General features: G+C 42.9%; 1 long non-coding RNA gene across 12 annotated transcripts in view; it reads right to left on the reverse strand.

Annotated features, from left to right (window-relative positions):
* Positions 1–26,148, reverse strand: part of LOC132649337 (uncharacterized) — a 414,614-nt gene that overhangs the window by 230,381 nt on the left and 158,085 nt on the right. For all 12 annotated transcript variants that reach the window (XR_009587757.1, XR_009587762.1, XR_009587758.1 and 9 more), the window contains one exon: positions 14,743–14,770. This is a non-coding gene — a long non-coding RNA (uncharacterized LOC132649337). The remainder of the gene's footprint in view (positions 1–14,742; positions 14,771–26,148) is intronic.

The raw sequence follows: 26,148 nt of genomic DNA on the forward strand, positions 1-26,148 counted from the left end.
AGCCCTGGATTTCTGTGCTGCCTCTGCCGGCTCATCCTCTGGGAAACGGCAAATCACTCTCTCCCGGGGACTAAGGTTCCTCATCTGTAAAATAGAGAGCAGATGCTCGCCTCTCTTCTAGCACAGAGTTCTAACTAACACGGAAAGAGAAACTTAATGCTATTTCTATGCTCTCCCTCCGACTCCTACCCGTGTATCAGGGGAACCTCCACGGTACTTGAGCCAATATATCCAGGGGCTTCTAAGAAGATTTGCCACGGTGATATTAACCATCCAAATATGTGAACGGCACTACTCTTATAACCACACCAAAATATCAACATAAAGAAGTAAAACACAGGGGAAAAACCAGGCACGTAGTACTAGGCCTACCCAAGACTCAGCCTGTCAACAGCCAATCAAGGAGGCTCATGGTGCCCTCCTGGCAGCCTATGGATTCTGGAGGAGGGACAGTTATCTATGAAAGGATGACTCTATCAGCATCCAAAGCATAGTTCCAAAGTCGTGGTCACACAGACAGTACTGGTTAAAATCAGAGGATCACAAAACAAAATGGCAGATCTGTAAGAAAGAGAGGCACAAGACAAAAGAGGGTGAAATAAGAGTAAACAAAATCTACTCTATCCATACATGAAACCATCAGAAAACAAATTCAATCAGTTTTCTTTTTTTTTTAAGTTAAAAAAAAGAAAGAAAGAAAGCTAGGTGTGGCGGCTCACCCATGGGGTGGTAATTCTGATAGTCTTGAGACTGAGGCAGGAGGATTATTTTTGAGTTTGAGTCCGATGTAGACTCATAGTTAGACTCTGGAGAGAGAGACAGAAATAGACACACACACACACACACACACACACAGTTGCTGAACACAGATAGAGCTCAGAGGTGGAGTGCTCATCTATCTTGCTTTAATTCTCAGTTTAATCCCTAGAGACATTCACCACCACCCCCATGGAGAAATCACAATTATTTAGCTGAACATGGCGGCCCAAATCTGCAATCCCAGAGCTCAGGAGGCTGAGTCAGATAGATTACTGCAAATTCCGGGGTCAATTTGGGCTATATAGTAATTTCCAGGGAGATCAGAAGGTCAAAGTCAGTCTCAAAAAAATGGGGAGTTTGAGGCTAGCCTCAGCTACATGAGACCCCTCTGACCTCTAGGCCAAGTGCCTAAGGCCAAGTCTCACACTGCAGCAGGAAGAACACTATAGAAAGGCACAGAAAGTGCTACAGGTGCAGTGGAGTTGCATCACAGCTTGAGCTTCTCCTCTGACTGCCCCCTCTGGCAGAGAACTCCCAGACAGTTTCATTCCACCTGGCAAGCCACTTTGTGGAACCCAATTCCACTGTGGTGTAGGTACCTGTGCGTGTGTGCGCTATGCTCAGACCTCCCTAGCAGGCTCCAGTAGCTTAAGGGCAAGGAATAAGTCCATCTCTATATTAGGGATGGCATTTAATGAGGTGACTCAATACCTGTTAAGCAATAAAAACATCAGTCTGCACAGAGCCTAAGGTGTGGCCTGCTGCTGTTCCAGCCCTGCCTGGCAGTCCTTTAATCTCTAGAGTGGGTGGAAACTGTCCTAAGATGCTCTTCCTCCACGCCTCCACACCCTCTTTTTCCTTTATCTTATTCTGCCCATGCACGGGGTTGAACTTCCCCTCAGGACGATTAGCACAAATAAATACAGCTCTTCTCTCTGCCTTTGTACCTCAAACCCGAAGGACATGGTTCTACAGTGAATGCAGTCTCTACTGCCCATTGATACTCTACAAAAAGCCACTGCAAAGTCTTTTCCAAGTCCTAGATCTGTGCAATTTAAATCAAACTAGTCTCCTCAACTCCAAAGGAAGTGGGCGGTTGGCCAAGATAAGATCACAGCCTAGCAATCTGGGCACAAATATCTTACGCGTCTTGAAGAGGGCCTCTGGATTTTATCAAACGCAGAAAATGCACTTGGTGGAAAATTGAGTTTCAGCCTAGAGAACCACTTGGTCTTGCAAAGGGCAATTACTCGGGGGCCCGTGCACAGAAGTGTTACCCTCTCCTTGCTTTGGTGTCTAAACCTAAAGCAACCTCCCCTATTATCCTTCAGCTTCAAAGATTAACTACCCTACAACTACTTTGTCTTCTTGAAGTTGATACCTAACACTGTTCCCTCAGATCGATCTGCTCCCAAAACTTAAAAGCGGCCAGGAAATCTCAAGCCCCTGAGATTTAGCAAGTCTGTGTGCCATGCCTCAACTGCAAACTCTCTCACTCAAACCATAATCCCCTTTTACTATCTCGACAGAGATAGAAGATGAAAAAAAAAAAAAAGGATTATATGCACGATAAAACCATAGGGTGCTGAAACGTGAAATCCTGCATCCACTTCTCAATTCCTTCACTAACTCTCAGGAAAACATTAAGAGGAATGTTTTATATCTGTTTATCCCTTTCTGAAGTAGGTTTTTATGAAGCCGTGTTGACTTGGTATGGTATGATGTCTAGAGTCTTCCTTAAGCAAATAAGAAGTAGGGAGTCTCCTTCAACTCAATAGTTAAGTACACATCTTGGTATTATTTTGTCTGTCTTTTATGTGCCTCAGGGGCTGTCTTACACATTGTTGACAATGGGAACCCCATTATTAAAGTGAAAACATTTCCATTTGTGTACAAAAAGGTCACGTGATTATCACAAACAATCCCTAATGCAAAACCCTAGCAGGCTGGAGAATCTTTTCATCTCATACAGGATTCACATTGTCCGCCATATGAGCAGTCTACAAACCTAATCTAATAAAATTTCCAGACGCTGATCGTTTACCTGAAATACTTCTAGCTCGATGTGGATGGAGACTGAATCTTTGATGTCATCAGGCTAGAGAGAAGAGGATCTCTATGAAAATATTAGTGCTACCATCTTAGCAGACAATTAGCAGGGATGGTTTGACTTCACTCTCTTTGGAGTGGCTGCAGTGGTTTGAATAGGAATGGTCCCCCAAAGACTCATGTGTTTCAGTGCTTGCCCCATGGGAAGTGACACTGTTGCTATTATGAGGTGTGGCCTTGTTGGAGGAAGTGTGTCATTGTGGGGGCGGGCTTTAGGGTTTCCTATGTTCAAAGTTCTGCCTAGTGTGGAACACAGTCTCCTCCTGGCTACCTACAGATCAAGATGTAGAACTCTCAGCTCCTTCTCCAGCACTATGTGTCCCTGCAAACTGCCATGCTTCCCACTGTGATAAGGAACTAAACCTCTGAAACTGTAAGCCAGCCCAATTAAATGTTTTCCTTCATAAAAGTTGTCATGGTGTCTCTTCATACCAATGGAAACTCTAACTAAGATAGTGGCCAAACTGCTACTTTTAAACACCCTTTCTGATCTTTAATGATACCTTAGGTAGATCCTACAATTGGAGAGGTCATTTTTAGTGATTACTTTCTAGGTCAATTTAAATTTCATTCTACTTTGGTTTGGCATAAGCCATGACTAAGCAAAATTCTTACTTTTAACTAGGCTTTTAACTAGGAAGGTGGAGGAGGTTCTATTTTCTCTTGTTTCCGGTTCCCCTCCTTCATTGAGGAAATTGTTAAGGTGAGAAAAGTGATTGTCTCCCTTTACTATCTGCTGTGACAGCTTCTCTGGCTAAGTCACTAGGTCTTTGAATTTGCCAGGTGGCCCTACAGAACTTGTTCCATGTATAGCTTCCCTGATGGCAGAGCTTCCGATTACCCAAAGTGTTACCAAAGCCATTACCAATAGTACAGGAAGCCCAACTCAGGCCCCACCACCACTCATAACATCACTGTACTCTGAATGAGTGTGCTTGCCCTTACCAAACTACACATAGGGCATAATAGCTGTTCCACTAGTCTCCAAGTCTCCAAGTCTCTCCTCCTGTCTTTCCTCTGTGTTCTGTTTCCTGCCTTCCAACCCAAAGACAGGATGGCAGGCATGCCCGAGCAGACCACCAACCAAGAAGGTCAGTGCTAGGCTTGCCTCCCTGCAGACATCCAATTCTTGTGGTTAAGTCTGGGAATTTCCCCTGAAATATTTTTTAAGTAAATCTTTTTTTTAAAAAAATTTATTAGATACATTTATTTTTTTTTTATTTTATGTGTATGAGTGCCCTGTTTGCATGTACACCTACATGCCAGAAGAGAGCATTGGATCACTTTCTACATGGTTATGAGCCACCATGTGGTGGCTGGGAATTGAACTCAGGACCTCTAGAAGAGGAGACACTGCTCTTAACCACTGAGCCATCTCTCCAGCCCTTCCCTCTGATGTTTTTATATGAAACTGAGTGGTGTGCCTTTCTCATCTTCTGCCTGTCCCGATCATCTTATACAGATAGCAAAGCCTCGGGTGGATGCAGGAGAGGGTCACTGGTGGCACATCTGTCAGACTTGCTTTTTCTCTCTAAATTCTGCAGGGAGGACTACCACATGTCCATAGCTGCTCTCATAAGCCGGGGAAGTTTCTCATGCCTGCTCTTGGATCTGGAACCCTGAGCATCTGTTATATGATAGCAGACAGAGTCTAAATCATAACAAACTCAACACTATAGATTAGACAGCTTATCCAGACATGAGAGGAACAGTGTGACAAACTCCTGGAAATAAGTCTCATACTATTTAAAAGACTATTCTCAGGCTTATCCAAAATGCAATGCGACCCTCAATTCTACCTATTATCTATTCCCACCAAAGTTTTTGTATCCTTTCTTTATAACTGTTCATTTGCCCACAAGACATTAAGATGTTTCTGCCTATTTGTTAAAATTACATTTTTGGGCATCAGCGTATATAGCTCAGTTGGTGAGGCACCTGTAGTTGTGCATAACCATGCATTTGATCCCCCAGAACTACACCCCCCAAACTGAATTTCTGTTGTTTTTCTAATTTCTGCCTTTGACACTATTAACTTTTGCTACTGTATTCCATACGGTCTCACTAGTGAACTTCTATTTCTGTTATTTATAAAGATTACTTTGGGGATGGGGAGATGGCTCTAATGGTAAAGTACCTGCTATGAAGGCATAAAGACCTGAGTCCTGAAGCCAACATCCACGGAAAAAGCCAGATGCAGTAGTATAGCCCTTACACTGGGAAAACAGAAACAGGAGGATCCCTGGAGCTTGCTAGCTCCTTAGCCTGACTACACTGGAGAGTCCAGGTCAGAGGATAAGATTAAGAGTCATAAAAAACAAACATCAACATATGCCCTACCTACACACACAAACACAGGCATACATATACATACATATACAAACATACATATGCATACATACACATGTGCACAAATGCAGGTCTACACAATCCAAACACACACAAAATTAGAAAGATGATTTCAAGTACATTCTATACTGTTTTGAGCTACAAAGTCCATTATTACCTTAAGGAAACAAACCTTTAGCTTGAAATAATTTTAAAATAATGACTATTCCCAACTTATCTTAACTGTTTTAATCACGTTGTCTACTCAATGGGATTTTGCCAAAAAGAGGGTAGACATTCATTTGTTCATTTGTGAGTTTCTAAATCCGGCTTTATGTTACTTTGCCTGTATAATCATCTCACCTAGTAAGACAAGTACTTTTATCTCCCTTTTAAAGAGGCAAGCATTCAGATACTAAAGAACTGAAAAATACCCTGAAATCCAATAGCTAGATAGGAGGAAAAACAAGATGGGGAACTTTTCCTTTATCTCAAGATCAGAAAAGAAAGAGGGGGAAAGGGAGGAAAGGATGTAGGAAAGGAGGGAGGGAGGGAGAGAGAGGGGAGGGAGGAAGGGAGAAGGAAATTGCTTGAGTGGAAGCTGAAGAAATGGCCGACGTTGTTCTGTGGATGTGCAGATTCCCAAATGAGTTCCAACTTTCTATTACTTACAAATTGGATTTTAGGAACTGGTCTCTTAATTTCCCAGGATTATAACAATGTGCTATTTTTAGATACACCAACGATTATTTCTTCAAATCATTGCACCAAACCATTTTGGAAGATAATAATGGCATTGCAGTGCCCCTGGTCATTTTTGGTATAATGATAGATCAGCACATTTCTCTCACGTTATCCCTAGTTTAGGAATGCTGAGAGTAAACTTAAGAGATTGAGTAATTTATTGTAAGTCTCACAGCTAAAAAGATCACATTTGAGACTCTAATTGGGTCTCTCACTTTCGACCCTATGAGGTCTTCAGTCCAATGGGTTAAATCTCCTGTGACACTTAGCCCATTGCATTGGACAGACAGCTACTCACTTTTCAACTTGTGAGGTTGTAACGTATACCTTATCTTCTTTGATTTCTCCAGTGGCCCAGAGGTAAGATAAGATATGTTACCTGTTTTAAAGATGAGGAAATAGAAGCTTAAAATAGCTTACTTGTCAAAGGCCTTCCAATCAGAAACTAGTAGGCACTTGAAGCCAGACTTCTGACTTTGACTTTGCCTCCAGTTGACATTCTCCTCTATTGCCCAGCAATTTCACCCTCCATAGCCCGAGTCCTTATCCTTTAGTTAAGAGCCCAATAAAACCAATGGGAGGGAAGATGAGTAAGACAAGGCCTTGACTCCTAACTGTTCATGAAGCTGAAAACCCCTAGAAGAGGACTCGCATTTCCTGCTTTGCCCACAGGTATCAAGGAAACTAGCCACCTGAATCACTTGATCTACAGCCCAGCAATAGAGTGATGCATCTCAAAAAAAAAGGGGGGGGGACTGAAATATCTTGGTGAACAGCAAAGAAAAATGAAGCTGCTTCAGTTGAAAACCATGCTGTGGGTGTGCTTGAAACGGAACTCAGGTTCTCTGGGCGAGCAGCAAATGGCGAGTCACCTCTCCAAGGCCCAAAATGCCATTTTGGAAGAAGTGAGACTAGACACTGAATCTTCTAGTACCTTGGTCCTGGACTCTCAGGATCCAATGGTGAGGGATTTCTGTGAATTATAAATTGAGTTATTGTGAATAATTTCATGAGTTTTTTTGGTTTTTGGGGTTTTTTTTGTTTGTTTGTTTGTTTGTTTTGTTTTTGTTTTGTTTTTACAGCAGCAGAAACAGACTGAGAGAGATGGAGAATTTCTCAGACATCTCTCAGCATCTCAAAGAAAGCTCGCACATGTGGCTACGAGATAAAGGCTGGCAGTGTGGAGATCTTGACATCTCCATCAGTCAGCACGGGCAAGAAATTCTGACAGGCTGGTCATAAGTGGCAGAAGACTCAGACTTACTGTGATACAATGATATAGCTTTGCCATGACAGCCTTGACCTCAAAGGTGCTCCTTCAACTATCGCTGGCAAATAGCCTTCATGTGTAAAGTTTATTCTTTTTTATTTTTATATATAGGTGGGATACAGACATATTCATTACTTCACTTATGGCTTTAGAATGAAAACAGCAGCCAAGCAGTTAAAACTTGAGCTGCCTTGAGAGACACGGCTTACCTTCAGACTACAGAAAAGAAGGTGCCCAACTAAAAACATCTAGAACATGCCTTACCCCCCCACACACACACACTCCAAAGTACAACAGATCTTTTTAGACCCCAAAGCGCAGCAACTCCTCTTAGTTTCTACCCCTAATGCTTGGCTTGGGAACAAGCCTCTAGCAATGGTCCTCTGGGAGACATTACAAATCCAAGCTAAAATGCATATATAAGAAAAGATGTTAACAAATTGATAAAAGGGTGTATGTTTGGGACTCGTGTTTTTGCATTACTCAAGATCAACCCCAGGGCCATGAGCAAGCTAGGCAAATGCTCAATCAAAAAAACTGCGTTCACGTCCACTAAACACTATTTCATATTTTGCATAGCAAGCCTGAAGAAAGAGCTAAATCTTACATAATGACAATGACTAGCTGTGTAGCCCTGTGAGACACCCATTCCTCCATTTAAGGAAACCAAAGCACCAAAAAAAAAAAAAAAAAAAAAGAATAATTTGTTCAGCATTGGGTCAATGAACATTCAAACCCGACTTCTAAACTGTACCACCAACTCAAATAAACCGGTAGATGCCTCAGGAAGGAAGTGGCCATGCTGTGGCAGGAATATCCTCCCATCAAACTTAACACTTCAAGAAGTCATAACCTTTGAAATGGTATAGTGTTCTAGTTTTTCCACAAAATATGGGTAAAGTTGTATGTTGAAGGAAATGTTTACCAAAGACCAGATTATAGGTGAGTTCAAGCGGCTGATTAATAACAGCCTCCAATCACCTGAAGAGCTTCTCTTAGTTTCATTCTCTACTGCTGTGATAAAATACTCTGAGAAAATCTGTTGAAGGGAAAGAGTTTTATTTCCTCTCACGGTGCAAGAAGACAGTCCATCCTTCTGGGGAAGTCGCAGGGGCAGGAGCTTAAGTGAGCTGTTCCCATCACATCCACAGTCAGGAAGAGAAAGCAGTGAGTAGGTGCACAGGTCATTCTGTTTTTAAACAGCCCTGGATCCTGGTCAAGGAATGACGCTACCCAGAGTGGGCAAATCTTCCCACCTCAATTATGCAATCGAGATACTCCCCCGGAGGCACTGTCAAAGGGACCCCACTCTAGTGATTGTAGATTCACCAAATCAACAGCTGATACAAATCATCACAGAGTTATATAACTTACAAGTTTTGTATCACAAGCTTGGAAAGGTATAGCCAAGAGTTGGTTTGTTTGTATGGGCAGGGTGTTTGAGACAGGGTCATCCAAAGCCTGGGCTAGCCTCAAACTCACTAAGTGGCTAAGGATGACGTTGAACCCCTGATCCTCCTATCTCCACCTCCCAAGTGCTGGTACTACAGGTGTACTAACACGCCCAGTGATGGCTAGGCTACAGAACTGCAATTTGATAATGCTAATGTCACAAACTAAATTACCTGTAAAATAAGATTATCTATATCTACCTGAGATGGGTCTGTATCCAGGTCTACCAGATAACTGATAAACCTCTCTTATTTAATCTTCCCATATTGCTCAAAAATCACCAGGGAAATAAGAGGGCTTTCCTGACAGTTGGGTCAATCAATGAAACCACCCTGTTGACATTTCACCTGGAAATTGTCTAAAATACCCCTAGAACTGCATTAATATATATGGCATATTACCCCCTTTCTAGTGACTAAAACCTTTCTTTTTCTTATCGTTACTCTTATTCAGATTAATATTATTAAGTATTCAGATTAATATTTCTTCATGATGGAAGAAATATAATCTTCAGGCATCCATTCTTATACCAATTTGGTTTGTAAAGTAAGATTTTTCAATTCATTTCATATACATCCCATGGCCCAGGGATTAAAGCCTATCCCCAGCCTTTACTCAATGTCTTGTGTTAACGTCTTCTTAAAGTCATGTTTTTGGTATAGAAAACTTGAGGCTAAAGAAACAATGTGCTTACCCCTGCTTCCTGCACAAGGATTTGAGCATTCACAATGGCAAAGTAAGAAGCATTATATTGGGAGGAAAGGGCCAGCTCTTCTTCCCACACTATTCGCTTCTCTACACTTTACAGTAAATGAACCTCAGATGAAAGCAGACAGAAGTGACCTGAGATGGTATCCAAGACCATGGTGCCTGTAATGAGTAACGCAGACTGTCAACTTGACGGGATCAGGAGTCAGGAGTCATGTTGAAGACAAATCTGTAAGCATATCTGGAAGTGAGTTAACAGCTTGGTTTAACTAAGAGAGAACGACCTGCCCTAGCGGTGGGAGACAGCATTCACGGGCTCGGGTTCTCACACTGCATAAAAAAGAAGAAAGCTGGGCAAAAAGGGGCACTCACTGTTGTCTGCTCCTTGAATACCGGCATAATGTAGCCAGCCATGCTCCTGATCCCACTGCATATCTTCCTTGCCCTGAGAGCATCTATCCCCTCAAACTATATGGCTAAATAGACCCCTTTCTCCCTTAAACTGCCTTTGTTGTGTTTTTTTGTTATTGCAGTGAGAGGAGTAGCTAATATATGCCTGGTGGGGAATGGTGGAAACACGGGGTTAGACGTGAATTAGCAGAAATCCTGCAGAATTGAATACACAAGCATCCAAAGAGTTTGCTAATACATATCCCCCTCAAATTCCTAACACATTGGCACAGAGACAGGCTGAAGAGCAGGTGTATTAACAGTGGGTCAGTTAGAAGAGTGTCAGAAAGCCTGTTCAAGATGACACAGAACTTCATGATCTGCTTTTTGGATATTAATCTTGACTGCCAGCTTGAAAGAATTTGGAATCACCCAGCACATGAAACTCTGGGGCATGTTTGTGGAGTGTTTTCAGAGAGGTCTAACAGGTCAGCAATCCAGCCTGAATGCAGGCAGTAGCATCCCATGGCCTAGGGTCCCAGATTTATATAGAAAAGAAAAAAAAAAAAGCAAAACGCCACCATTCATCTGTCTCTGCTAGGAAACAGGGTGCCATGTGACCAGCCGTCTCACGCTCATGTCGTCACCTTCCCTGACATGCGGGCTGTACCTTCAAACCAAAGGCCAAAATCAGCCCTTCCTTCCAAATTAAGTTACTCTAGCCAGGTACTTATCAAAGCAACAAGAAACGTAACTATTAACTACTACTGGTCATGCTCCATATTAAAAAACATTAAAAAAAATAAAAACAGGAGACCAAGGACTGTGCATGGAGAGGACGCCCTGATCAGAAGAGGTCCATAGGCTCCTCAGTTGCCAAGTGGGTTCCCTCATAAGGGGTACAGGGGCTGTCTCTGACATGAACTCAGTGGCTGGCTCTTTGGTCACCTCCCCCTGTGAAGTAAAGCCTTGCCAGGCCACAGAGGAAGATGATGCAGCCAGCCCTGATAAGACCTGATAAGCTAGGGTCAGATAGAAGGGGAGGAGGTCCTCCCCTATCAGGGGACTAGGGAAAGGGCACAGGGAGAGAAGAGGGAGGGGGCTGCAGAGGGGATACAAAGTGAATAACTTGTAATAAATAAATTAATTTAATTTAATTAATTTAATTAAGGGTAAACTCTAAGTGCTCAATAAAATTATTGAAACCATCTGAATAGGACTAACCTACTATGAAGTTATTGCCAAACTAAAAATCCAAAGAAGGACCCTGCTTACAACCCCACACAAGACTAGGGCACTGGGGTAGATTTACTGGGCCAGGATTGCAATAATGCCTCAGGACTATCAGGGGGAAAGTCACAGGACAGAAGCCTCAGAAATGTGGCAGATTTGCAAAGCTTGTGGTTTTGGTCCCTGAACCAATGTCAGAAAATAAGTCACTTATACTGACAGTGAAGAATGGGCAAGGGAGAAAGAAAAAGAGAGAGAGAGAGAGAGAGAGAGAGAGAGAGAGAGAGAGAGAGAGAGAGAGATCTAGAGTCCACGAATTCCAGAGACAGAACTCTGCCTTTGTGGGCAGCATGATTCCCTTGCCCCACCTCTTTGTCTTCTGCTATTTTTTTTTCTTTTTTAAATGACAGAAGAAACAATAGCTAGTGCCACAGAAGCCATTTTCACAAGCCAAATGTCAAGTGAGGACTGTCAGGGCTAGGGCAAAATTAAAAGTGATGGAGGGAAAAACAGCTCACGCCATCTAACTGCTCTAGGCCCAGGGAGATTGCCCTTGGGGGTGGAAGCAGCATGTCCATTTACTGTCAGTGCCAGAGGCAGGAATCCCGGACTGAGGCAAGGCCACTTCATGCTTTTCATGTTGTCGTGTACATCAAAGAGAGTGAGCCAGAAGATGTAGGTGTAGGTGTGTGTGTGTGTGTGTGTGTGTGTGTGTGTGTGTGTGTGTATCCATATAGGAGCATCCATGGAGGTCAGAGGTCAGCACTAGTATCTCACTCAATTGCTCTCTTTATTGAGACATGGTCTCCCTGTCAACCTGGAGCTGATTTGGCTAGACTCGCTGGTCAGGGAGTTTCAAGGATCTGCCTGTTTCTGCCTTCCACCGGATTTACTGAGCCACACCACCACAGCGGCTTTTGCGGGGGTGTGCTGAGATCCGAACTCAAGTTCTCATGCTTGAGTGGTAAATCCTTTACAAATGAGTCTTTTTCCTGGCCCCTAGGAGGAACTGTCACAGCTCAGCATGTCTGTGATGTTGTTTTCCTGCACTGGAAGCACACGCTCTCTCCAGAGCTCCCTAGAGAATCCACAACTGCAGGAAGGTAAGTGAAAAACTCCCTTCTTCTTTTCCTAATCACTGGCAGGTACTTCTCTCCAGCCTCCTGGTGGTTGATCTGTTGGGTTCCCCCTCCCCAACCACTTGCAGTCCAATTTATGAAAATCAGCAGTTGAGTTGATAGCAGGGAAAGAAGCTCCAGGTGTGGGGGAGAGAAAGCTCCCCACAATTAGCATTTTCCCTCTGAAATATCATCACATCCCTGAAATATTGTAACTCAAGTGCCCTTAATTTTCTTCACATTCTCATTTTGCAGTATGAACAAGATCTTCCAGCACAGGGAAGAGTCATCTCATAGGAAAAAGACTAGCAACCTGGAGGGCTCTATGGAACCACTTGTCTTAAAAACCCAGGCTCTCAGGCACAGACATGGCTATAAATATGACTCTAAGTTCAACGGTCCAGGCTCACAAGCGCAGTGAGGCATGAGGGATGAGCGCAGAGCCCCACCCTACTCTGCCAGAAACACGCTAAGAGTTGCTGCTAATGAGCAGGTGTCTCGGAATAGAGTACCACTTCTAGTTTAGTCAGAACCACCGTAGATGACAAAATCAGATTGCGTGTGTGTGTGTGTGTGTGTGTGTGTGTGTGTGTGTGTATGTGTGTAAAGGCTACCTGCCTTATGACCTTGTGAGACTCACTGAAACTGGAGTTCACCATTTTCAGGCTAGGCTGATGACCAGCAAGCTCTAGGGATCTACCCCACCCCCACCCCCTTCACCATTACTTTTTCTATGAAATGAGATGTTTATGGAACCTTTGGTACAAACTTCAGATTAATGCTACATTGAAACAGGAGTGCCTTCGATAAACTGGCAGTTTTCCAACTTTTGAACTATCCCCAAAATATGTACAGTAACAGACAAACCTCATCCTAGACCTACTGGGCCAAAGACAAGGACAGATAAGGAAAACCCACAGGACTGAGTACTGCATGGTAACAAAAAGTGTGGCGGACACTATGACGAAATGCCAGTGGCTCCTCCCCGCGGCTTCCCAGATGAGGCTCATGCCCTAGGTTGGAAATAACAGAGTGAACCCTTGCTGAGCATTCCTGTCACTAGACGTCCTTTCTGTCTGACACTTTCCATATACCAGCGACAAGCTTTATTTCCATCAGTAAACAAGAAGAACGGGGTCACTTGGGAAGCCTCCGTAGTCTAAGGTGAACTGTGACAGGCAAAACAACTATGCACAGGGATCAAAAACATCACAATCTTTATCCCACAGGTCCAGAGTATAGAACCATGTGTGGTTTTGAAAATAGTTTCAAATTCTGCCTTCTTACCATGACATAAAAGCATATTTCTTCTTCTCCAGTAATAACAATGCAAAGATGCGGGTGAGTTTTAAAACAATAATTTCTTGGGGTTAAAAATGATAATAATTGTTAATGATGATGATGATATCATGATCTACATTAAAACTGATAAAGCGTGCTCAATTTGGAAAGAACATTCGCAGAAACAAGCATGCTCTTTGTCTTGGAACAGGGAACTGTACAGTGACCCTCCGCTTTGCTCTCATAAGACAAAAATGTGCAACAGAATGAACATGAACAAAAGAGGACAACCTGAGGATAAGGCTGACGCTATAGACTAGACAGGGGCAGGTGGCTCTCGGGAAGGAGATTGCACGTCTACAGTGTCGGGCAGGCTGCAGAAGAATACCCAGTCAAGAATGCATCAGTGGGCTCCAAAGGCCTTCACACACCTTGACTTTCCTAAGGCAAGAACACATGGATCCACTCTGAAGGCGAGCACAGTGCTCAGTCAGTATCTAGCTCACTTGAAATTTAGTGAAGAGGGGACTGCTGACACAGGCTGACAATTTCGTAGAGTAGGCCATCCCCAACAAGAATGACCAGAGAGCCACAGAAAATGGAAAGGAGGATCCAGGCCATTCTATGAAAGACAACACTGCCTTGCCTCCTCCCATTTTAGCCAAGTAAAATAGCCCACTAAGCCCAAATGAAAGAAGTTCTCAGAATGAAGACCCCATAAACAAAAAGAATAAGAAGATAAACAAAATCATAGAGACCAACAAGCAGATGATCGCTAGCCTGGGTAAGACTGATGGCTAACACTGTCGTCAACTCATTAGGGACCTAGAATCACCTGGCAGTTTCTAGATGACTTATCTGGGGTAAAAAGGTTACTAACAAAGGTCAGTGTGGCTGCCGTGACTCCGTGGGAAGAGTACAAGCCTTCATCACTCTCTGCTTGTTTGACTGTGGATGCAATATGGCCCACCCTGCCTCCCAGGGATGAAGGGCTATACTTCAAACTATGAGTTGCTTTCTACAGGTATTTTGTCCCAACAACAAGATCAGGAATGAACTCTAAACTCTAAACAGTCCTGAACTCTAAACTAGCAATGAGGAAGACAACCATCCACAGGCTTCCAGGTTCTCTAAACTTGGGGGGCCAGGCCACTTCTATAGAAATGCAGAATCCCAGGCCACACCAACTTCAGTAAACCAAAGTATGTCTGCTAACAATTCCCCAGACGCTTCCTATTAATTTTAAAAGGCTCTCGTTGAGTTCAGTCTTCTTTGCTTTTAAACATGTATCACTTTTCGAGTTCCAGGAAATCCAAATTCAAAGAAAAGAACAGTAAGAGGGATTTTACTCACCATATGTTAGAGCCAAATTAGAAGATGCCTGCAAGAGAGACACAAATACCACAAATTAAGAAATAGAATTGGACTTGGTTTAAGATGTGTTGGTTGTACTGACATTACAGCAATTGTTTTATTATAAGGTTTTATATCTTTAATTTCACTTAACTTGTAGTGCAATGGCATACAATTTTATAATTTTTATTGCATATATGAACATTGAAAACTAGCCAAAGTAGCCAACTGGTTTTACACTGTAACTTATGAGTCTAAGATTTATTTTATTCACTTGTAAAGATAGATAGATAGATAGATAGATAGATAGATAGATAGATAGATGCATACATACATACATACATACAGATAGATACATAGACAGACAGATTTGTTTGTGCAAGTGCCTATAGAGGCAAGAAGGGGCATAAATCCTTTGGAGCAAGGAGTTACTACATTTGTGAGCTACCTGATATGGATGCTGGGATCCAAACTCCAACCCTTTGCTACAGCAGGAAGCCCTCTTAACCAGTAAGCCCCAAATTTGTGAGATTAAAAGTGATATCAAGAGTTTTTCCTTTATGTCAGGACTTAAGCACATCTGTACTCCCAGCCATCTGGAGGTGGACACAGGAGGAAGAGGGGTTCAAGGCTAGCCTCCACTACATAGGCACTTCAAGGCTATTGTGGGCTGCAGAAGACCATGTTTCCAGCATAAATTAATTTTTAAAAATAGTCTTTCTTTTTTGGTTTTTTGGTTGTTTGAAACAGAGTTTCCTCAGTGTAGTCCTGGCTGTCCTGGAACTCACTCTGTATGGAGACCAGGTTGGTCTTGAACTCAGAGATACTCCTGCCCACGAGTGCTGGGATTAAACACATGTATCACCACTCCCAGACTTTCTTTTTGTAATCTCTTCATTTTTGACTATGTAAAAATGTACATGACGTTTACAGTCATAATCTCTTTGAGTACACCTCCACAGTAGTGTGAAAATCCTTCACATGACTTCATCATGACTACCACCATCTAAGACAGAACGCTTTGTCTTATAAAGTAGCACTTATGAAAGCATTCAAATTAAGATTTCACTCTCTCACCCCAACTCCAAGGCAACCTCGAATCTGCTTTTATATCTGTGCATTTGCCTGTTCTGGATTTTTCCTAACATGGCAATCATATGACACTTGTCCTTTTCAGTACAGTTCATTTCACAGGGCACCATGCATATGAAATACTTTTCTGCCTTTATTAAGGCCAAAAAAATATTCTATTATGTGCATACACTACAATTCATTTATTCATTTATCCCTTAATAGAATTCAAGTTGCTTTTCCCTTATTGACTTGTTTTCAAATTCACTTCTTTACTTACTTATTAGTTTGTTTGCTTTGGTTTTTCAAGACGGGGTCTCCCTGTATATCCCTGGCTGTCCTAGAACTAGCTGTGTAGACCAGGGTGGATTGCTGATTTATTTTTGAGGAAGGATCTAATGCAGCCCAGGCCAGTCTGAAACTCACTATGTAGCTGAGGCTGAGAATGAATTTCTGCTCTTCCTGCTTCTACCTCCTGCATGCTGGGATTACGTGGGTGTGCCAGGACGCCTGGTTTGTAGGACATTGTGCATACCACGCAAGCACTCTACCAATGGAACAACGTGCCCAGGCCCCTCAATTCCTACCCCACAACTTTTTGAAAAACTATCTAACCCAGATGATTGATGTTTTATTTTTATTTAGAAACATGGAAACATGAGGATAGAAGTGAACTAACCACGAGAGCAAAGAAGATGGAGACAACTTCTTTGCTGCACATCTGAAAGTACAAATACAATGGCACCTTCCAAAATAACCTAGATTTTTTTTTTCCCAGGGTTGCTTAACACCCCTTCACAAAAGAAAGGAAGAAAGAAAGAAAGAAAGAAAGAAAGAAAGAAAGAAAGAAAGAAAGAAAGAAAGAAGGAAGGAAGGAAGGAAGGAAGGAAGGAAGGAAGGAAGGAATCCTCCACTCACTACCTGGCAGGAAAAAGAATAACGAGAAGACTCTGTGTATTAGTGAAGGCACCAAATTACAGACTTTATTTTTTAAGCAAGCCAATTTTATTACTTTCAACCTATGGGAAGGTAAGGAACTGCCAAAGGAGCCCTTAGGCTCATATTTTAATGAACACAGGAGGATCGTATATAATTACCATATCAAGTGCTACTATGGAAATGGAGACTTCTGAAGTACTTAAGGACACTTAAAAACAGTTTATACTGAGGATTTCTAACACCCGACCACCAGCTCCACAAGGACGATATTACTTAGCTATTAATTTGCAGCTCTGGAGAAAGGCTTGCTGAGAGAACAGCCTATTTAGCCCAACATTGGGGATTAACAAATTTTATTATATTCTAATTTACAATGAAATTCTACAGTCTGAACAAATTTATGAGGAAAACTAAAAACCTCTAAGGGGAAAGGCACAGCAGATTGTGATATGCGAGTTTTCTGGGTATAGATAAACACAAATTTATTTGCATGCTGCAAAACTAGTAGGAGAAAGGAGAAAACAATTTCCATGACCCAATACAAGCTTACGGGAAAGACAAAAGTCATAACACAACTAAATTAGTGTCATAAGAAAGGATGATCAAAGATGAAGGCAAACTATACAATAGAGTTATCATAAAGGCAAACAAACAAAAAAGTCTCCAGAGCTCAACACTGTTTCGTGCTGGAAGGCTGTCTACCCTTCACTTCCAATGCTTAACTTCAAAGGTACCGGAAGCAAGAAATGTCTGCAGCAACAACTCACCAAATGATAGCAAAGAGACAAGCCATGCCTTCTCTTTCATTTGTTCTCCCTGAACATTTCTGAACTGACAAGTGTTCAAATTCATCAAGACCATTCCTTCCCACCTGGGTTTGGCATCCTTCAAAGAGGCGGGGAAGCGGGGGAGCTTTTTCATGAATATTCTGCAGAGATGCAAACCAAGCAGCAGTGAAAATAAGCACAGCACTCTCTTGGAAGCCGGACCTCTGCTGTATGGATGTGGCCATTTTGCACCTTAAGAAGTCTGTGAGGTTTTAGCAGTGTTCAAGAGGGAACAGGCGAGGTTCACAATTGTTTAAAACTCATCTGTTCCCATATCCTACAGCCCTATCTCTAAAGCTAGAGGGGACAAAGTACTTGGTTTTCAACCAGCTTGGTTCTGAGAGCCATGGCAATTTTTGTATTATCAGAGAAGGCTGCGGTCCAAGGAAAAAAGAGTGGTATATGACTGTGGAGCATAGAGAGAGTGTGTGGCCAGGAGGAAAAGGTAAAGGGGGAGGTAACAAATTGCTCATTATTAGTTTTTATTCCCCATTTTTGGTCATTAGAAGACAAAAATAACACATTCCAATGTTCTCAGAGACACTGATTCTTCTATTTAATAACGTCAATAGTAAACACCGTTTAATTAACCGAAGACTCATTAGTTATTAGTGCTGTCTCAAAGGACAGAGTCACCTCTGACAGTTGTCACCCACCTTCAGAGGACTCATTCTCTATGGGAGAAAAAAGTGAGCACCTGTTCCTATGCACAGCCCTTCCCGCCTTAGGTTCACCGCCTCCCCACTTCTTTAGAGTCCAGATAGAAGAAGCAGCATCCGTAAGACTGTCATCATTCGGTGGAAGAGTGTTGGCTACCCCATGAAGTCTAGATGCCTTGGCTTAGCAAGCAAATGCATTAGGGAGAAACCCAACCCTGGGCTAAAGGCACCTCTGCCTACGTCAGCATCCCCCCAGCCACCATGCTTTCTCACTTTACAGTCCTTCCAGGTTCTCTTTGAGCTCTATCATCCTGTTCATCATTCCCTTTTATACTTGTGAGAAAAAAAAAAAAAAAAAAAACTTTAGCCTCCTTCTGCACACAGGTTTGGATATCATCTCCCCTTAAACGCTTCTTCAGAGCCAGCTGTTATCTCTTCGGGGTTCTTTGGGGAATTGTGCTGATTCCTGAGCAGTGGTACAGATTTCTCTTTTGTCTCAGAAGGGAATCTCATTTTGCATACTTCCGTCACAACACAGGATACAGCATACTATGCTCAATAAATGATTGATAAATCTATTTCAAACAGAGCCCCAAATTTCCACATGGTTCCTCTGCTCTGTTCTGGCAAAGCCCTGCCATTCCTGCCATTTCCTTGGCTCATGACCTCCCTGAATCACCTCCTCAAGCTCAGAAACCCTCTCCTTGTCACCGTCAGCACTTCTAATCAACTGCCAAGGCTATGCTGGGCACAAAGGATCCAGAATGTTAGGGTCAGCAAATGGATGCTTTTATAAATTATATTTCTTGAGAGTTTACAAGGTAATCCTCATACTAGTTAGCATTCCCATTTCTATAACAAAACACCCCAACAAAAGGGTACTTAAGGAAGAAAAGGTTTATATCGGCCTACAGTTCGAGGAGCCAACCGGTAACATTGCATCTGAAGTCGCCTAAAGAGTGAAAAGGAAGTAAGTTTGGATCGTTAAACATCAAGGCCAACTTCCCTTGACCCACTTCCTCCAGGGAGGCTGCTCTCCCAAAAGGTTCTATTGCCTTCCCAAACAGTAGCAGCTGGAGAGCAAGTGTTCAAAAATGTGCCTATGGAGGCATTCCACATTCAAACCACTACAACTCAGGCTCAGACCACTGGTCTTTCTTCTGTCTTCATTTCTCTGGCTTTGACAGCAAAGCCCACCTGCTCTTGCTTTTCAACACCTCCTGTCCACTTCATGATGGGCATTTACTTCTAGTGTGAATCTAGAACTTTCTGGTGCCCCCATGTTATGGTCTACTGAAACCGGGAGGGGTTATATGCATTCCTGCTAAGGCACCGCTCTTCGTTTCCATTTATTTGCTCAACCAGAACAGGTTGAGCATCTTCCAAGGGTGTTCATGGGGGGCGAGGGAACTGCCCACTGATTACTTGAGCTCCATGTCTTTCCTCAAAGCAAAGATTTCTAAAGCCTACATAATTACGAATCATTCTGATTTGGGACTCAGTGAAAGGCAACATACATTTTTAGCTCCTAAGTGGAGCTCAAGGCCATATGTAGCCAAAGTGTAGGGATTATGTACCAAAAATAGACCAAGGAGAATCTATGTGGTATAATTGTGGATTTCTAAGTTTTGATCACTAAGCCACAAGAAGTGAGGATCTATTCAGAGCAGTGGATTGCTTAGGAAATGCTCTACACTCCCCCCCACCCGAATCACCACTTTCCCTTTACTGAGTTCTGAGACAATTCTCAATTCCTACCCTTTCTCTCCATGTTTGTATAATAATGCAGTCCATTTGGCTATTTGTAAATTTTCTGCCACAAATGCTGCCTACATTGCAGTATTGGTGTTTCCCCAGTACCCAGAGCTTTCAATGTGACATGTCTGTGCATCCTGGCATCTGAGTTAATTAACAATAGCCATCAATAATGGAAAGCAAAGAAAACAGCAATGGGGCAGGTTCATTTTCTTTTTTTTTTCGTTTTGAGGAGCAGTTTCAGACAGTAAAACATGCAACTTAATGGGGGAAGGGGTTCTAAAACCCATAGGGATCCCATTTGGCCTGAGCAGAAGGAAAAGTGGTCTGTAAACTCCAGACACATCTGACAGGGAGCACTTGATGAACAGGCCCTAATGCAGCGTCCGGCTTTTGTTCATGTCTGTAAGCATCTTTTAGGAAAAAAAGGACCCCAAGTACAAGGGGAGGAAGCTGCTGAAACACTGATTTCTAATTAGCTCCCTCACATCACTGGAGGAAAAGGAAAATGGGTCTGGCTACTGTTTCCTTAGAATTTGCTACTGTTTTATCTGAGGGTGAGGCGTGAACACAGCCTCCTAAAAGCTGTGTAGTGTACTCGGGTTCAAAAGTTCAGTGATATCTGGACAAAGGGTAGCCCTCTCCTCGGGAAGGACAGTCTGGAGACTGCAGATTGGACTGTGGGAATTGAATCCTGCTCCTCCCACACCCACCATCTGCAAAAGCTTGGGACTTTGCAAAGGCTCTGACCTTCAGGCTCAGAGTCTTTACTCAAACTGCACCTGCCCGGGATTAGGTTTCCTGCCACTGAATGATGGCTTCTTTCATTTAGTCTACAAACAGCTGTCACATGATCAAGTGGGAGCTGGGCACAGGGAGCCAGACAGCCCCTTGCAAAACAGCTGAGCGGGACACCCACCGACTTGGGTGATTCATCTTCAAAAACCTATTCCTGAAATGCTTTTGTGTGTTGGTATCACTTCTTGTTTCAGCTCACAGATAATTACAGCCTGCCAGAGACACAGCTCTAACCTGGAAAGGAGACCATCCCCATGACTCATTAGAGTGCCTAAGGATGAATGAGACTCATTGTCTCTCCCTTTTCCCTTTGACCCCAAAGATTGCTAAATCTATGGTTTCTAACCTTATGAAAACGAGGGGAAACTTGAAAGGGAATCCGGCAGCTCCCAGGAACATGAGCATTGCTGAGATCAGCTGCACCTGCTGGAGGGACAGTTTGCTAATTCCAGTGATGTGCCTGCACTGGGAGGAAAACAGCCCTGGACGGCCATTTCATCAGGGAGCGGCGAGACTCCTAAAGACATTTCACTGAAGACACAGCTCGAGGATGGTGAGGAGTCACAGGAGATTGGGTTACGATGTGATGCGATTTGGCCCAACAGTCAGAGGCATACAGAGAAGTGTATTATTATGGTCACTCACAAGGAAAGTGAAATACTACAGAAAAAAAAAAACAAGGCCACTTATGCAAGCAAACTTTATAACTAACTAAAGAATCATGACTCTCCTTCTAAAAGAGAGTCCCGTATTCAACTGAAAGAGCTGTCCCAATGCACAAGTATTCCCAATGGTTAACGGAAACAAATATAAAGACAGAACCAGTAGGGATGAAGGAATGACTGTCACAAATCTTCAGACATCCAGACTCAATTCAGCGGTGAGTGAAATTCCAGGCAGTAGCCTCCCCGCTGAGACCATCACTCCCAAGTAACCAGAATACTATTTGGTTTTTCAGATAACACACCTGGGTCATGTGACAGTGTGTTCCTCCGACCCAAACATGTATGTGTGAGTTAACATACTAGATCAGCACACATTAGGTGCAAAGACACACTGATTAAGATTTGACTAGCCCGGCCATCAGAGATAGAGAAAGGAAATCAGGATTTAAGAAATCAGTGTTAAAGGATGAGGGAAATGGCTCAGTATGTGGTGGTGTCAACGTGAGGACCCAAGTTTGGATTCCCCCGGCACCCATGTAAAAAGCCAAGCACAGAAGTGTGCTACTGCTACCATCCCATGGGTGGGGAGGGAGAGACAAGAAATCTGGCACTAGGTGGTCAGGAAGCATAGCCCAATCATGGTGTTCCGAGCTTAGTGTGAAGATTGATAAAGATACCCATGTCTACGTCTGCCCTCCTCCCACCGCACTCATACGTAGTCATACACACTTATACACAAACATGCACACACACACACACACACACACACGCACACGCACTTTTTTAAAGGCACTTTCCACTATCCAGCCCTTGTTTCAAACCCTGAAAGTGCCAACCTTGGCTCTCAGCACACTCGGATGTTGCGAGGCTGACAGGAAGGAATTCCTATCTTCTATATTAGCACTTAGTGTCTGCAAATGTCAACTGTGGTGCCCAGGTGTGGCAAAGCGTCTGTCTTCCTCTTAAGCAACAGCATGCGACAGACTGAATGCCTGTGGGTGATTACGGCAGTGCTCAAGTGAAGGCCAAAATGACAGAACACATGAGAAATATAATAATTCTTTCGAAATGTCCTAACTGAAGTGCCTCCTTTTAGATGGCAAAATGGATTTCATACATTTCAGTTTAAAAAAAAAAAAAAAGAGGGGGGAGGGGGAACAGGCAGATCAGTTTATTTTCTGAGCACAGCATTAATGACAAGATGACATCACCAGCAGCCAATCAGAAAGCTCTCTGGTGTCTGGTGTTCTAACACCATTTCATATTTATGGATAAGCACCAGAAGGGTGTCAACCCAGAGCTGCATTCCCCTCCCCTACTCACTTCTAAATAAAGTGCCTGCTTTCATTCAGCAGCCAAACTGAAAAGTTTTTTAAAGGGGATGGGGGAGGGGGCTCATAAAGGCTCTTCCTCCTCCTCACAGCCTGTTTTCTGACGATCCTGAACAGTAAGTACAGGACTGGGGAAATGTCTAGGACCTGTCCTACCACTACCTGCAAGGCTTGCCAATGCCCTTCAGAGTATCTATACAATCCTTCACCAGGGAGCACAGCCCAGGCTTCCTTGGCAAAGCCCTAAGCACTAACGGAAGGGTAGGGGGCACCTTACAAAAGAAATGGGTGTTACTCACCACTGGATTTTAAATTATTATCTGGGTCCTATGATGTTTCCTAACCTCTAAAATAGTTTAGAAGAAAAATGAACCCTGTCCTAGTTAATCCCAAGTCAAGTCCAGACTGACAGCATAGTAGCACAACCTTCCAAATTCCACCAGTTCTGTGAAAGCCAGGGGTCACCTGTAAACCCACAGGACAGAGCAACGCAACAGAACCTTCATATGCTTCACAGTGGCTCAGCCCTAGGCTGGCACCTCCTCAGAGGTGTGGCAAGAGTATCCCTATTCAGTCTCAAACTAACAATCAATGTCAACAGAAATCGAGAATGCATTTCAAATTCTAGGAGGCATGAAAAGGGGGTCTAGCATCACATCCGGGAAAACTCCTGCTTAAAGACACTTTATATCCTTCTCTCACATTTCCCTGAACCCCACCTAGAGACTAATGCAGCTCTTTGTTTTGTCCACACCCCTGAGCAGCTGATGTCTCATCGGGGTCTCTGGATCAAGCTCAAAAGCTAGAATTATGACATGTAATAAAGACACTTGGCCAAGCAGCAAAGGTGACATGATTTGGCCTACTGGCCTACTGCCAGGGGTGATGGAGCCTGAGATGGTGTGCTTTTTCTACAGACTGAATGATGCATAAGGAGAAAAAGCTAATAAGCTGCTAAATGTAAATTCAACATCTCCAAGCTCCCAGTGGTCCACCATCAACCAATCTGCCCCACATCCAACACCTACCTTGATGCCAAAAGCATCCAGATGAAATGACTGTAGTCTGGTCCATTTCATAATTAATTTGTTTCAAAGCTAAAAATTGCTGCTTAGATTCAAAGCGGAAGTAGAAGAGGAATAAGGCTCTTCACTCTTTGTGGGCACTAAATAATTCATTAAAATAATCTAATTTCTCTCAGATCTGCTTGTGCAAACCAAAGCGTAAAAAGTACCCTGTCACATCTTGGAGTTTCTACACTTTAAACACAAGCCATACATGCTGTAGCCCTATTCAAATCTAAAGGTTCCCCATACAAGAAAGAGACAGTTGTGTGTGAAGCAAAGAAGAAAAGAATCTGACCTGCGACCTCTAAATCCTTGGGTCATGTGGGACAAAGATGGGGGAGGGTGGTTATTGTTGTGTTTCTTAAGACAATTCATTTTAACAAGGCACACTGTGGGGAGGGCTCCTCAGTACCCACGTGCTGCGAACAACAGGGGCTGTCATTTTGAAAGTTATAAAAATTCACATCAAAGACAAAATAAAAAGCCAGACATGAAAATCAACTGCACACTCAACAAAAAAGGAACAAATTAAAATGCAGTATGCTGGAATCATAAATCCAAAAATAAATATGTAGACAAGGGCTTGGAAAAGCCAATCTCCCCAACAAGCTTTCCCAATGCAAACGGAACCTCTTCCAAAAGCTACCTATTAGAAGGCCTTGTTATTACTCCGCTAATCTCAGTGCTCCGAGCTGGCTGGCAGAAGGGGAAACTAATTTGGATCATCCAAAAATCATTTACATTTGGTTTTAGTTGCATTATACGGGGGTGGCAAGTTGGCTACACATTTTCCTCCCTAATTAAGTTGAGTTTAGAATCATTTTAAATTTTATATTCCCTCAGCGCAAGCCAACCAAGAATTGCAGACAGTGGCCGGCTGGCAAGGGAAAAAAGCCAATCGTGGATTTCGTTTTTTAATTGTCATAGATAAGTTAGCCACACACAGCTAATCACGGTGACAGAATTAGCCTTAGCTCGGGGTGTAAGTGCTATAGGCATCCAGCAACATCGCACACGTGCAAGCGAGGGTGTGACCAGGTTTGGCCAACTGTGATATCAGTAAGAGAAAGACCATACATCAAAATGACCTGTTGTTTTTTTTTTCATTAGCACCACACCCCTTTTCTCAATATCCCACACGCATCCTGATCCCTGTTCTAGTCTATCAAAAGAGAGTGTCACTGTATGCCAATTCTGATTCCAGAAACCATGTGCTTACCACATCAAGATCATAAGGCTGTTAGTGATTGGCTAGAGTAGACACAGGTAAACCGGGCTGAAATCATATTCTTTATAAAGCACTGACAGATCCCATTGTCTGTGTTTATGTGCTCAGGCATGCACTTGCTTGGCCGCTGCTCTCATGCCACACTCCTACTGAGCAGTCCATATGTAAGTGCACACAGTGTTTTTCTACCATTCTTTATCTCATGTAACCTTTGTCTTTTCACTCCAGTTATCACCTTCTGTTCTTTTTGTCCCCTTCCGCCCCATATTGTTGTGTTCTTAATTTTTGTTTATTCATGGTTGTGAGTGGGCTGTGTATATTGGTTGGCACTGGCATGCCTGGTACCCTCATAAGTCAGAAGAAGGCACTGATTGAATGAATGCCTGGAACTGGAGTTACAGCTGGTTGTGAACCACCCTGTGAGTTCTGGGAACCAAACTCAGATTCTCTGCAAGTGTGGCAAGTGTTCTTTATCTCTGTGCCATCCCTCTAGCCCTTGTTTGTTTTTGAGACAAGGTCTCATGTAGCCCAGGCTAGCCTTGAACTTGTTATGTATGGGAGGATGGTGTTGAGGTCTTAACCTTCCTGCTTCCATCTCCCAAGTACTATGATTACAAGGATACACTGCCATGGCCAGCTTCCTGCTTCATTTTCTTGCTATGTGATCTGTGTGGGAAATGCAAAAACACATTCTGAGATTCATTAAATAAGTAAATAACCAGACAGACAGACAGACAGACAGACAGACAGACAGATAGATAAGACAGACAGACAAATAGATAAATGAGGGACCTTAGGAAGTTTTTTTTTTTGTGTGTGTGTGTGTGTGTATGTGTGAAAATGAAGGAGCCCCTTAAAATATGAGACCACCATCATTAACTGCAACTATAGCTCTCCCAATACTCCACTTTCACCCCACGTTGCAGGATTTCCTGTAGCCACCATTAGGAAAATAATTTAGTTTGAGATGGACTAATCCATGGACTTGTCAAATATGTATATTATCTTTGTTATTCATTTGAGGCATACAAGAAGAAAATAGTTAAAACTTTAGGGAAAATAGAAT

Source organism: Meriones unguiculatus, chromosome 19, assembly GCF_030254825.1.
Source record: "Meriones unguiculatus strain TT.TT164.6M chromosome 19, Bangor_MerUng_6.1, whole genome shotgun sequence".
NCBI classification, from domain to species: Eukaryota; Metazoa; Chordata; class Mammalia; order Rodentia; family Muridae; genus Meriones; species Meriones unguiculatus.